This window comes from Moschus berezovskii, chromosome 7 (assembly GCF_049115385.1).
Source record: "Moschus berezovskii isolate FMDL1 chromosome 7, NW_MosBer_1.0, whole genome shotgun sequence".
Lineage (NCBI taxonomy): Eukaryota > Metazoa > Chordata > Mammalia > Artiodactyla > Moschidae > Moschus > Moschus berezovskii.
In genome coordinates, this window is record NC_142466.1 from 80,940,858 (window position 1) to 80,954,281 (window position 13,424).

Here is a 13,424-nt window from a genome sequence, read left to right on the forward strand (position 1 = left end):
TGTCCAGGTGAATGGATACTATTCTTCAGACAAGTCCTGTACATTCTTATTTTGAGGTCTTCGTTTTGTTTTTATTTTTCTTTTTTGCACTTTATTCCCTTGGAATGCCTGACACTCCTCCCACTCTTCTCTTATCAGAATCATATTCATCCTTCAGGTCACATCTGTAACCCTTATACTCATCTCCCTTTACCAGAAATATTTAAAATCTTGCTTCATAGCACTTTGTATCTATAATATTTAGTACCCCCAACCTTCACTGTTCCACTGTAAGCTTAGTGCAGGACTGCTGTATCTTTGTCCTTTATGTGGGACTTTCTACATAAAAACTGCTGTGCTTAGAACAAAGCCTGGAAACCCGGTAGGTGCTGAGTGTTTATTGAATGGAGGGATAAAAATACACTGTTATGAGGTTATGAAGGAGGACAAATATGGGTGAAAGATAGAATGATTGAGACATACTTTTTACTTGGCAGCTATTTACGTGGATTGATGATACATGTATAGCCATATAATAGGAAGAAGTGAGGAGACCTTGAGTTTCTATCCTAGTAACAGGCTAGTATATGTCACTCTGGGTTCCAGTTTGCTTAGCCTTAAGAAAACAACTGGATTAGGTGATTTCTGTTGTTCTTGGTCCTCTAATCTTATTAATTTTCAAAGATGTCTTAGAAAAGAAACAGCTTCACAGTGTTACTACTGGTAAGTTAAGTTGGTTGAGATTTTGGATTCTCTGGGGGCTTTAATTTAAAAAGAAGACGACAGTGGCCTTAGTTACTTAGGGCTCAGGATTTTTCCTTAAGTACATTTCAGAACATTTCAGGGGGACTTCCCTGAGGGGTCATATGATAAAGAGTCTGCCTGAAATGTGGGGGACCCAGGTTCGATCCCTGGGTTGGGAAAATTCCCCTGGAGAAGCGAATGGCTACCCACTCCAGTATTCTTGCCTGGAGAATCCATGGACAGAGGAGCCTGAAGGACTACAGTCCATGGAGTCGCTCAGAGTCACACACGACTGAGTGACTGTCACATTTCAGAACTGAGACAGAATTTTGAAATTGGATCATATGCTCTTATTGTCCTTTGGTCCAAGTATGCCCTTCAGGATGTTTACAGCCAGTGTTGGGGTACTTATTCTATGCCCTGTGCTCTTCAGGCACTTCAAGTAGTTTACCTCTGATGTAGCTGCTTGTCTTGGAGAAGGATGAGGCACTAAAACCCCTATCGCTCACATAGTCTCATGTCATGTAGTTTTTATTTTAGCCTTCATGGTAGCTTTAACTCCATTTTATCCTATCTTCTGCTTTAAATTTTTCCTTTGTTGGTAGCTGTTCTCTTATGAGACAGTAGTTTGAGCACAGACTCTAGTGCTAGGCTGCGTGGTTGGAATACTATGCAGTTGCTGATAGCTGTGTGGTCCTGGGCCAGTTAACTCAGCCTCTTCGTACCTGTTTTCCCCTCTGTAGAACGAGGATGACAGTAAAACGTGTCCTATGATGTTGTTTTGATGATTAAATAAGCTAGTATTCCTAGAAAAGAAACCTAGCACATAATAAGGGTTTAGCTCTTGTTATTACTTGAACATTTATGAGAAGTAAGGGAGAGTAGGAAACTAGGCAGTTGTCTTTAAAGGCAACTAAAAACTTATCAGCCAAAGTGAGGAAAATGGTGTGTGTGTTTTTGAAATCTGTATGAGTGGAATCAAAGAATATGTATAAATGGGATGGTGAATTGACCTGAATGGTGATTGTACAGATGTTTGTAATAATTAATTTTAATTTTCTATATTTGGTAGATTTCATAGTAAAAAAGGTTTCTAAAAAATCCAATATTGTACTGAAGGGTTGAGAATGAAAAACGACAGTCCCTTCCACACTGTCTCATATCCTCTCTAGTCCCTCTCGTAAGGGCAGTTATATTGAACTCTTCTAGCTGTATTCTATTGGGCTTAATTACATTTGTTTGGTAAATATAATGATATTTCTATTTCTTGTTGATTTTAAACATTTCCGATTGACTTCCTTCCCTGGTAGATGAAGATTTAGCTGTTGATGTGGTTGTCCCCATGCCCCAGTGCTACATCACATATTATGGTCAAATTAGAAATCAGTGCTTGCGTTGTCATGAGGACGCAAATAATTCATTCCTGAGCCAACACTACTGTGCGATGTTCCTCACTTTTTGTGCATCCCTTTATTTTCCCTGAAGCTAATGATTACCTGTTTTATAATTTGCCTAGTTCTTTTTAAATTTTTTTTTGAAAAACTTCATTATGGTGATTTTGAACACAGTAGATGGAATAGTGTAATGAACTCCCGTCACCCAACATCGACATGTGGCTGGTGCTATGCATCTCTTGACTCCTTCCCAGCTCTTATTATTTAGTAATAGAAATATCATTGGTTTTGTTTTTAAAATCTAGATTCAATAAACTTGAAAATCAAGTTCATCATTTTAATGTGAAACAGTAAGGTATTTTTCCTAATGATTTTTTGCAGTGATTGTTTTCATAATTCGTAAATTTCTTCAAATTTGACTTGTGAACATAGGATTATTAAAAATTCAGATACATGTGGGCAATCTGAAGTGTATAATTTTGAGTAAAAAGAAATAAAAATTTAAGCAATGTGGTTATTTTAATGCAAATTTTCACTATTTAATACTGCTGCTGCTGCTGCTAAGTCACTTCAGTCGTGTCCGACTCTGTGTGACCCCATAGACGACAGCCCACCAGGCTCCCCCGCCCCTGGGATTCTCCAGGCAAGAACACTGGAGTGGGTTGCCATTTCCTTCTCCAATGTGTGAAAGTGAAGTCGCTCAGTCATGTCTGACTCGTAGCGACCCCATGGACTGCTGCTACCAGGCTCCTCCATCCATGGGATTTTCTAGGCAAGAGTACTGGAGTGACTTGCTATTGCCTTCTCCGCTATTTAATATTAAATATTAAATAATGAATTTTTATTATTTTCATTAATATTAGTGTAATTTTTCTCATCTCCAAATTTGACCATCTTAAACTTTCTTTCATTCGGTATTATTTTAGGGTATGATTTTCCTACATGAGCCAGTGAAACTTGGATCCAAATGTATTGCATCTTTTCAACACTGCTTCCTGTTTATTTTTGGACTTAGACTTGTGGACTAGTTTTTGGGGAATAAATTTTCAGTGGGAGAATCTAAATACTCCCCAAGTAATGAAATAAATAAAATTTGAGAAACAGTCTTCGGGGCATCACAGAATTTCACTGTTTTAAATTCATTCAGCATGTTTAATGCTATAGTATAACAGAACTTAACATCATTTGTGTTCTATGTTTCTTAGAGTAGTATGCATGTTAGATTTAGTCACTAGGGTCACTTAGTAGAAAAAACTAGTAAAACCTAGTCTTATTGCACATTTTAGAGTATTGGCACATAGGCTGTATTCCAGAACTTAATGACTCAGGGCAAAGGTCTTAACATTTTCACTTTGTAACACACGTGACAACTTCTTTCTCTTAACACTAGCATTATTGCTGACAGAAGTCTGGTACTAACGCAGTGCCATCGCATAAAGTAGTGTCACTTTGCCCATTAAACAGCGTGGATGACTGTATTTCTCTAGTAGTAGACAGAATCCTTGTTTTCTCCTAAGGTACTAAGGAGTTTTTTCGTACTCCTTTATTGGTTTAAAAAAGGAAAAACAAAATAATGGTGTTGATTGTCTCAGGCTATAAACCAAAAATGACACTTAGGTATTTCTCAGTACTCTCTTTTAGTGAACTATACTTTAAAATTCTTGAAAATTGTGGAATAAGCAGAATGATGAGAGATTGAAGCAAAGAATTAATTTTATTAAATCAGTAAAATAAAAAGATTGCCATATATTTTGTATTTATACATCTGTATTTGCCCAGTTTAGTTGAGTTACAGGGAGAAAGGTAAACTTTATTTTAAGCTTCTTATGTTGTTAAATAGGAAAATGAAAGGGTTGGAAATAGATATTTTAGCTAATGCCCTCAACTGTCATATTTTTTCCCTTCTCTTGGGTGATAATGGAAATTAAAACTGAGTAATCACAGGTCTGCAAGTTGCTCCCTCAGTAGAAGGAAAGAGAAGTAAAGGCCTGGTCATATATAAATTAGATCTCTTAATTATGTGCCAGGTGTTGTTTTAGGTGCTTTATATATATTATTAGTCTGTGAAATACATAGATGCTGTTGTTTTTCCAGAGACAGGAAACGGGCCGGAAAGGTTAATTTACTAACTGTATCCTTAAGCAGTTGGTGGAGCTAGGATTCTACTGCAGAACTTTAGATTTCCCTAATGTAAGTTTAAGTAAACAAAAACTTGAGCTACTTTTAGTCAAGGTGAAGGTGTTTGAGGTTGTTGGAATGTGACTGGTTTAGAGTTAATTTGTAATGCCTAGTAGATTATTGTTTTGAAGTAATTGAATCCAACTTGGAGATTTACTAAATTTTCTGCTAATGGAATTCTTAAGCTAGGACATGTAATGTATGTCCTTGTACATTGGTGCATTGTCAAAACAGTGGTTATTTATTCCATTTTGAAGTGTGGTTTGGCAGCCTCTCTTTCTAAAGGTCTCTGAAGTTGAAACTATTTTCATAGTCATGCTAAGATACTATTTGCCTTTTTATGTTGACATTTGCACCGGTGATACAAAGGCAGTGGTGGGTCCATCTGCTGACTTCTTAGCATGTATTAAGGCCTTTGCACCAAAGGGTGGTACCAGTACTACCACAGTCATCTTCATTGCCATGTATCAGCCATTTGAAAATGCATGTTTTACTTAAGAATGTCTTTGATGAAGCAGTAAAAATGAATTTTGTCAAGTCTGCTATTGAAAGTCTTGACTCTTGAGTACACGTGTTGAACATTCTGTGTGACAAAATGGAAAGTACACCTGAAGTGTTGTAAACCAGAGTGCAGTGATTGGAGGAAAAGCATTAGTGCAGTTATTTGAGTTTGAAGATGAACTAACTAGCTGCTTTTGGGGGACATCATTTTTACTAGAAAGAGCTATGTGTGTGTTAGTTGCTCAGTCATGTCCGACTCTTTGTGACTCCATGGACTGCAGCCCACCAGGTTCCTCTGTCCATGGAATTCTCCAGGCAAGAATACTCGAGTGGATTGCCATGCTGTTCTCCAGGGGATCTTCCTGACCCAGGGATTGAACCCACGTCTCCTGTGTCTCTTGCATTGGAGGCAGATGCTTTACCATCTGAGCCAACAGGGAAGCCCCTATACTGACAAACTATTCAGACTTGAATATTTGGCAGATGTTTTCTCAAATAAACAGTAACTCTGTTATTGCAGTGGACCGTGTTTGTTGCCCTTGATAAAATTTGAGTTTCCAAGCAAAACTCAGAAAGTATTGGAAAACGTGCATCGAGCTTGATAACTTCTGAATACTTATAGATACTTTAGATGAGATCAGTAGTAATATTAATGACAGTGATTTTTGATACCGTGTAATGAAATGTGTCAGCATTTGGAAGATCTGCATAACTCAATCAGTTTTTTACAAATGGCCAAAGCCTGTGATGTTAAAGAATTATACATAAGTTGAAGGGTAAGAGCATTAGGTTTTTTTTAATGTATGTAACTTAATTTATTTATTTGTTGAATTTTGGCTCTGCTGGGTCTTTGTTGCTGCTTGGGCTTTTGTGGTGAGCAGGGGCTACTCTGGTCGCGATCCTTGGGCTTCTCATTGTGGTAGCGTCTCTTGTATTGAAGCACCAGCCTGAGGCATACTGGCTTCTGTAGTTGCAGCACATGGCCTCAGAAGTTGCGACTCCCAGGCTGGATTTTATTATAACAGACAACTGATAATGGTTTCAGATTCCACAGACCTTTAAGAAACTGTCACATGTTGAGTTTTGCAGTAGTATCAAAGGTTTATCTGTAACTACCTGAAAAACCTGGAAACTACTCTTGCCTTCCCACCCACATACCTGACTTAGACTGGACTTCTCCGTGTGTTTGACCTGCACACCATGGTGTGGGGTGTTGCATGCAGAAGCAGTTGAGAGAATCCCAACATCTTTTGTAAAGTGAGACATTGGAAAGATTTGCAGCAATGTAAAGGCCATTCTTCACACTAATTTTGGAGGGAGGGGAGATAGTCTTTCTTTTGATAACTTCTTAGTTAACATGTAGGGCTGCTTTTTACATTTTTAAATGAATAAATATTTTAAAAGGCCTTTGGGGGTCCTCAGATTTTAATAGTGTAAGGAATCCTGCTATCCAGAAATAGCTTAAAATTGTGGGTTTAGTCTGTTGATTTCATTGTATCTTTGCTTTAGATGAGTCTCCTGAACTGCAAGAATCATAAAGTGCTGCTTTTGTGCCTGAATGTTTAAAGCTTTCCTGTAACTTCACGTTGTTTCAGCTTACTCCCTTGCTGTTCTTTCAGTTCAGTTCAGTCGCTCAGTCATGTCCGACTCTTTGTGACTCCATGAATCGTAGCACGCCAGGCCTCCCTGCCCATCACCAACTCCCGGAGTCTACTCAAACTCATGTCCATCGAGTCGGTGATGCCATCCAGCCTCTCGTCCCCTTCTCCTCCTGCCCCCAGTCCCTCCCAGCATCAGGGTCGTTTCCAATGAGTCAACTGTCTGCATGAGGTGGCCAAAGTATTGGAGTTTCAGCTTTAGCATCAGTCCTTCCAATGAACACCCAGGACTGATCTCCTTTAGGATGGACTGGTTGGACCTCCTTGCAGTCCAAGGGACTCTCAAGAGTCTTCTCCAACACCACAGTTCAAAAGCATCAATTCTTCAGCGCTCAGCTTTCTTCACAGTCCAACTCTCACATCCATACATGACCACTGGAAAAACCACAGCCTTGACTAGATGGACCTTTGTTGGCAAAGTAATGTTTCTGTTTTTTAATATGCTTTCTAGGTTGGTCATAACATTCCTTCCAAGGAGTAAGCATCTTTTAATTTCTGCAATCACCATCTGCAGTGATTTTGGAGCACAAAAGAATGAATAAAGTCTGTTCTTTATGTACCAAATTAAATATGCCTTAAATTATTTAGGGGTTTTGTCACTATCTCTGATGAAGTCCACTATGATTAATACTTAATGTAATGTAGGATTAAAAATTCTTTAATGCTTAGTTTACTGCCATTTCTGGGTTGGCTGCGTGGTCATTAGAAATGAGTTGGTGCCCTTGCCATTGTGTTTTATTTTGAACCCAACATGTAGCAGTTTTATGTGGGTTTTTTTTCCTCCCCTTGTGAGATCTGCACAGAATTGGCATGGTAACTATTTCTCAACTCTTAAGGGAGAGGAAAGGAGAAGGAACAGTACTTTCCTTTAAATTCTGCTTTAAAGTGCAGCATAATCCCATTTTTAAATAGTTGCTGAGTTTTCCATTCTGAGAATGCAGTCTCAACTATTTATTGCTTAGTATTTTCAGTATCTTTGTTGCTATTTTTCTATCCTTTTAAAAAATTCGTCAACCTGTATACGACTTTTAAAACTAGCTTTACTAATTTTCCATCCATGTTTAAACACTGAGTTTATTTAAAAAAAAAAAAACTAATTTTTTACTAATATGGACATTTTTAATGTCAGCTGTAGTTGATTAAAATGTCGTCTAGATCTTTGCCTGTGACATACATGGAATTCTTGGCGATTTATTATTGAATGCTTCTGTGTGCCACTGTACCAAGGTCAGCCTTTTGTAATTTTAGTTTCTGTATGTTGACTTTCTCTTTGAATGCTCATGTATTAACTGGAATTTTCTTTTCTGAAGTCCTTGAATGATCGTTTTTATCCAGTTTGAGGGTATTCATGGACCAGTGACCCTGTTTAAGAACCTCTGCTTTAATCTAAAAATTTTTCTGTGGCTAATATGCCTATATGGTTAATTTGGAGGAGTCAAGGATATTTTATATGAGAATGATAGTTTTTAATAAGCCTATTAAGAGGATTATTCTTTCTTAGGAATCTTTTTAGTACTTACTCTCCTGATAGAATTTTAGAGGGATGAATCTTCTAAGATATTGGACTTGACAGCTTTAGTGTAGTCCCATCTTAATTTTTTTTTTAATTGAAAAACTGTTGTCTCTTTAACATGGATAAAAATATTAGAGGAATATATTGGATTTTTTGTTTATACTTGATTACTTGTTTATACTTCATTCAGAAGGAATCTAAATTTTCTTAAGTAGTCTATTAAAAAGGGATTGGTGGGAACATTTTTTTAATTATTTGAACTTCTGAAACAGTGTTACCTTTTAGAACTTGCCATTGTAGAGTTTCAGGTCTGCTCTGTGTGAAAGTGGAAACAACCTTTTTGGTGTTAAACATGCATGCACACACAACCCCCACCTCCCCACCCTGCCCACTTTATCTCAAGGTGAGACTCTTGTGGGCCTGAAGTAGGTGTGTTTTTAAAATAGCATAAGAGGAATCTTTAATATTTTCTGTTGGCTGATAGATTGAGAAGGCTGTATTTCAAGAAAACAGGCTGTGGTAGGCAATCAGTAATTCTTGTCAAAGTCTTTACCTAGGGATGCAACATTAAAAATGATTATTATCAGACTTGGTAGTAGAGAAGCGATTGCTCCTAGTCTTTCTTTCCTTGAAAGGAGAATTACTTTTTTCCTAGCAGCAAAACTTCTTTAAGTATTTTTTTAGCACCTTGATATTTTTATATGTTTTGCACTGTAAAAAACCCCACAAGTTTACTGTCGTGGCCACTTTTAAAGGTGCAGTTCAGTAGTGCCAGCTGTATTCACATTATTGTGAAGCAGGTTTCCAGAACAGGTTTTCATCTGCAAAACAGATACTGGACCCTTGAAACAATAACTCCCCATTCTCTCCTCCCCTCACTCCTGTATACATCAGGCTGCTTTCTGTTTCTATGAATTTGACTGCTTCAAATACTTCATACCGGTGGAATCACAGTATTTGTTTTTTTGAGACTGACTTATTTCATATCCTCAAGGTTCACCCATGTTGTCGCATAAGACAGGATTTCCTTCCTTTTTAAGGTTGAATAATATTCCATTGTATGTATATCCTACATTTTGTTTTTCCATTCATCTTTTGACAGACACTTAGGTTGTTTCCACCTCTTAGCTATTGTGTGCTCCCAACCTCTTTATATACCTGGGGTTCTGTGGGGGAGGAACATTATAAGAACTTTCTGTAAGTGGTTGGAAGTAGACAGGAAGAGCCCTAAGCAGAAAATGGAAGTGTCATATTAGAGGATATTGAAAAATACAGGTTGCTGCTGCTGTGATACAAGTCTGTTATCCCAGATTAACAGTTTGGGGACAAGAACTGGGTTTTGTTGTAGGCCATTTCAGGATAAGATTAAGCAAAATCTACATTTTTGACCAGAGTTTCACCTTATTTGTTTTGCAGTTTCTGGTTAAAAGTAGAAAATCCCATGGATTTTATGTCACATTTCAGTACTATAAAACTAACAATAAAGACAGTACATTGTTTTGTTTAGGCAAAGTCTTCAGCATAATAGGAAAATTTGATAGCTACATTGCATTTCTTTGTAGTGAAATTGTAGATAAAGAATGACCAAGGTTACATTTCTTAACAAGCCTTTGAGGTAGACATTATTGTCATTTTGTATAGAAGGACACTGAAGCCAAAAGAAGTTGAGTGTTAATCTAAGATTATGAGTTAGTCAGAAAAAGTATTCTGTCTGCCTTTTAGGCTCCCATGTTGCTTCTCTGCAGTTCACTTTTAAAGAAGACTATTTGATTAAATCACTGGTTCTCATAGGGAGTAGTGCTCAGGTGAGACGCTAATTATTCATCTACCAGTCAATAAGTATTTGTTGAGTCCCCAGTATTTTGGAGAATTTGAGGGAAATAGAAGACATGGTTCCATCACTTTAGGTATATTAAGAAAGGTCAGTTTTATTACAGTAAGCATTCTCCATAACACACTGTGGCCTTTGGTATTAACTTGTTCATATTACCAGGAGATCCTTGACTAACCCCATGTAAAAGTTTTATTGATAATGCTGGGGTGTGAGTAGTAAATTATTTCCCGCATTCCAGGTTGAGGTTACTCTGCCTGATACTGAGATGTGTTTAGTACAATACTTAGTTATTCAAAAAATCACAAATATCTCAAGTCTTTTTTTTAAGACATAACTATGTCTTTGTGGTTACAAATGGTTGTGAGTTGGATTTACTAATGAATAAAACTGGAGATTTCTCCAGGCAGATGTTTGTGGTAGTTTACATGCCCTTTTGTCTCTTTCCTTTGTATCCTATGTTTCAAAACCGTCATTTGAAATTTTGGCATTTCCTTAAAAAGTTAAACACCGATTTGCTATATAACCCAGCAATTCTACCCCTATGTATATACCCAGGGAATTGAAAACTTGTATCCACAAAACTTGTACGTGAATATTTATAGCAACATTGTTCATAATAGCCAAAAAGTAGAAACAGACCTCATATCTGTCAACTGGTGATGCATAAAGAAAAGGTGATGTAGCCATTATTATTGTTGTAGTTCAGTAGCTATGAGACAGTACATTTCTGTTGTTGGAGCCACCTGTGGTATTTTGTCATGGTGGCCCCGGCAAACTAACACAGGACTTTTGTTGTTCAGTCGCTAAGTTGTGTTCGACTCTTTGGGACCCCATGAACTGCAGCACACTAGGCTCCTCTGTCCTCTACTGTCTCCCAGAGTTTCTTCGGATTCATGTCCTTTGAGTCGGTGATGTTATCTAACCATCTCATCCTCTGCCACCCCCTTTTCCTTTTGCCTTCAGTCTTTCTTTCCCAGTGAGTCGGCTCTTCGCATCAGGTAGCTCAAGTATTGGAGCTTCAATATCAGTCCTTCCAATGAATATTTAGGGTTGATTTCCTTTAGCATTGACTGGTTTGATCTCCTTGCAGTCCAAGGGACTCTCAAGAGTTTTCTCCAGCACCATGGTTTGAAAGCATCAGTTCTTTGGTGCTCAACCTTTATGGTCCAACTCTCACATCTGTACATGACTACTGGAAAAACCATAGCTTTGACTGTACTGACCTTTGTTGACAAAGTGATGTGAAGTCTCTGCTTTTTAATATGTTTCCAGGTTTGTCATAGCTTTCCTTCCAAGGAGCAAGCATCTTTTAGTTTGTAGCCACAATGGAACATTGTATAGCCATAGAAAGGAACAAAGGACTGGTTCATGCTGCAATGTGGATGAACTTTGAAAACATGCTAAGTGAAGAAGCAGTCATAGAGCCCACATGTTACATAGTTCTGTATGAAATGGCCAGAATAGACAAATCTGTTGAGACAGAAAATAAATTAGTGGTTGCTAGGGCTTTGAAGGGTGGGAGAAAGGGAAGTGGCTACCAGTAGGTACAGCATTTCTCTAAGGGATGATAGAAGCATTCTGGAATTAGAAAAGTGATGATGGTCACAAAATTCTGTAAATTCAGTAAAAACTGCTTTTGAAAACATAATAATTGTAAATAAACTAAAAAATAAGCAGAGACAAAGTAGGATTCTCTTCCTTAAAAAATTTCTGGAGCCAATAAAAAAACTCCCATTCACAAAAGAAGAAACTTTGATTCTGTAGTACTTCTCACACACACAGCACATCTACGTCTGACTTTCCCCACTGTAATAACCAAATCTAGTTTGCATATCTTTTTTACAAACCAAATGTAAGACAATTATGTTTGTGTTTTACTACCCAGGATTTAATATAAACACCTCCCACCACCACTGCATACACATAGACATGTATACGATGGTAAATCCACACAGTACAGGTGGTATACAGTAAAAGCATTTCTCCCTCTTACCCATTCTCCTAGTTCCTATGTCCCAGATATACTGTCAGAACTTTCATATTTATTATTGCAGAAACATTTCATATTTGCATGTTTTTGAGTTAATGCTGCATGTTCATCATTTTAGATTTAAAGTGGGTAAATATATTCCAGAAGTCCATGATGGGCAGGGTCTGTAGGCAGGATGCTTAGAGAGGATCTAATGAATTGTCCAACTAGCTACCATTTCTTTTAACTGGTCTGTGATTTCTGTAGCTTCAGTCTGAAGAGTTGCTGAGAAGATTGTACATGTTTGAGATGTGAATCCAGATATGCGATCAGTGTGCTATACATGCAGCTAAGTAAAATTTATAATAATTAGCTTCTACGGTATCAGTGTCTTTAAAAATAACATTTGGGTTTATTGATTCCTGGTGTCCATGTCTTATTCTTTTTAAATTAGACCTTGAGCTGTTTTTAGTTTAATTTTACTGTTTAGTTGAATTTTACCTGTTCCTGGTAGAGTCTGAAGCGATCTGGTCTTTTTGGTGATTATTTCATTAGGCTTATACTAGATGTTATAGAGTCGGCTGGTTCCCACGGACCTAATTTTTTTTTCCTAACGTGTTTTTCTGACTGTTGAGTAAATACGTAGGTCCTTTAGTTCGTATATCCACCATCTCTAATTCTCACCTGAATTTCTTGGGAATTTGGTTAACATTGTGTAAAATGCCAAAATTTGGTTAACATTAGTGTACTGCTCAGGTTGATGAGAATATGGCTTCATCAAATTCTTGCTATGTGGTTATTTGCTAATATTAAAAACTTTCATTCTTTCTGAATATGTTTTAAAAAATAAGTGCTCAAGGAACATAAAGTGAAAGTCATTCAGTCGTGTCCGACTCTTTGTGACCCCATGGACTATACAGTCCATGGAGTTCTCCAGGCCAGAATACTGGAGTGGGTAGCCTTTCCCTTCTCCAGGGGATCTTCCCAATCCAGGGATTGAACCCAGGTTTCCCGCATTACAGGCAGATTCTCTGCCAGCTGAGCCACCACGGAAGCCCCAAGAAACATAGCTGATTGCCTATAGTGTAAGCACTTTGCATGCATTGTCTGTTTAATCTCTGAGGGTGGGTGATATTATCATTTTCATTTTGTAGATGAGGAAATCAAGGATTAGATAAAGTTATCTTGACCAAGGTCACACAGTTGGTAAGTGGGAGAGCCAGGGGATGAACCTGGTTCTTTTGACCTCAAAACCATCATAAGTAAATGAAGAAAATCACATGTAATCTCACTATTTTTAGGTAATGTCTGTTAACATTTTCACATAGATTTTTCTAATGTACAGTCCTTTTTCTGCTGTGAATATGTATTTTCAAACCTGGCATTACATGTATAGTTATGTAATAAGCTTTTTTTCCCAGCTTCCCTGGTGGCTCAGACGGTAAAAGCGTCTGCCTACAATGTGGGAGACCTGGGATCCCTGGAGAAGAAAATGGCAACCCACTCCAGTACTCTTGCCTGGAAAATCCCATGGATGGAGGAACCTGATAGGCTACAGTCCATGGGGTCGCAGAGAGTCAGACACAACTGAGCGACTTCACCTCAACATTTAAGAAGATAAATGGCTATATGATATTTAATTGGCTGTGTCCTG

At 37.7% G+C, this 13,424-nt stretch overlaps 1 protein-coding gene across 4 annotated transcripts in view; it reads left to right on the forward strand.

Annotated features, from left to right (window-relative positions):
* PPP2R2A (protein phosphatase 2 regulatory subunit Balpha) overlaps nucleotides 1-13,424 on the forward strand; it is an 86,005-nt gene that overhangs the window by 4,627 nt on the left and 67,954 nt on the right. The window contains exon 1 of one of the 4 annotated variants that reach the window (XM_088838047.1): nucleotides 12,068-12,976. The exons of the other annotated variants lie outside the window; for them this stretch is intronic. The gene's annotated coding sequence lies outside the window, so the exon portion shown is untranslated. Of the gene's footprint in view, nucleotides 1-12,067; nucleotides 12,977-13,424 lie in introns of those variants that run through there. 4 annotated transcript variants of the gene reach the window in all.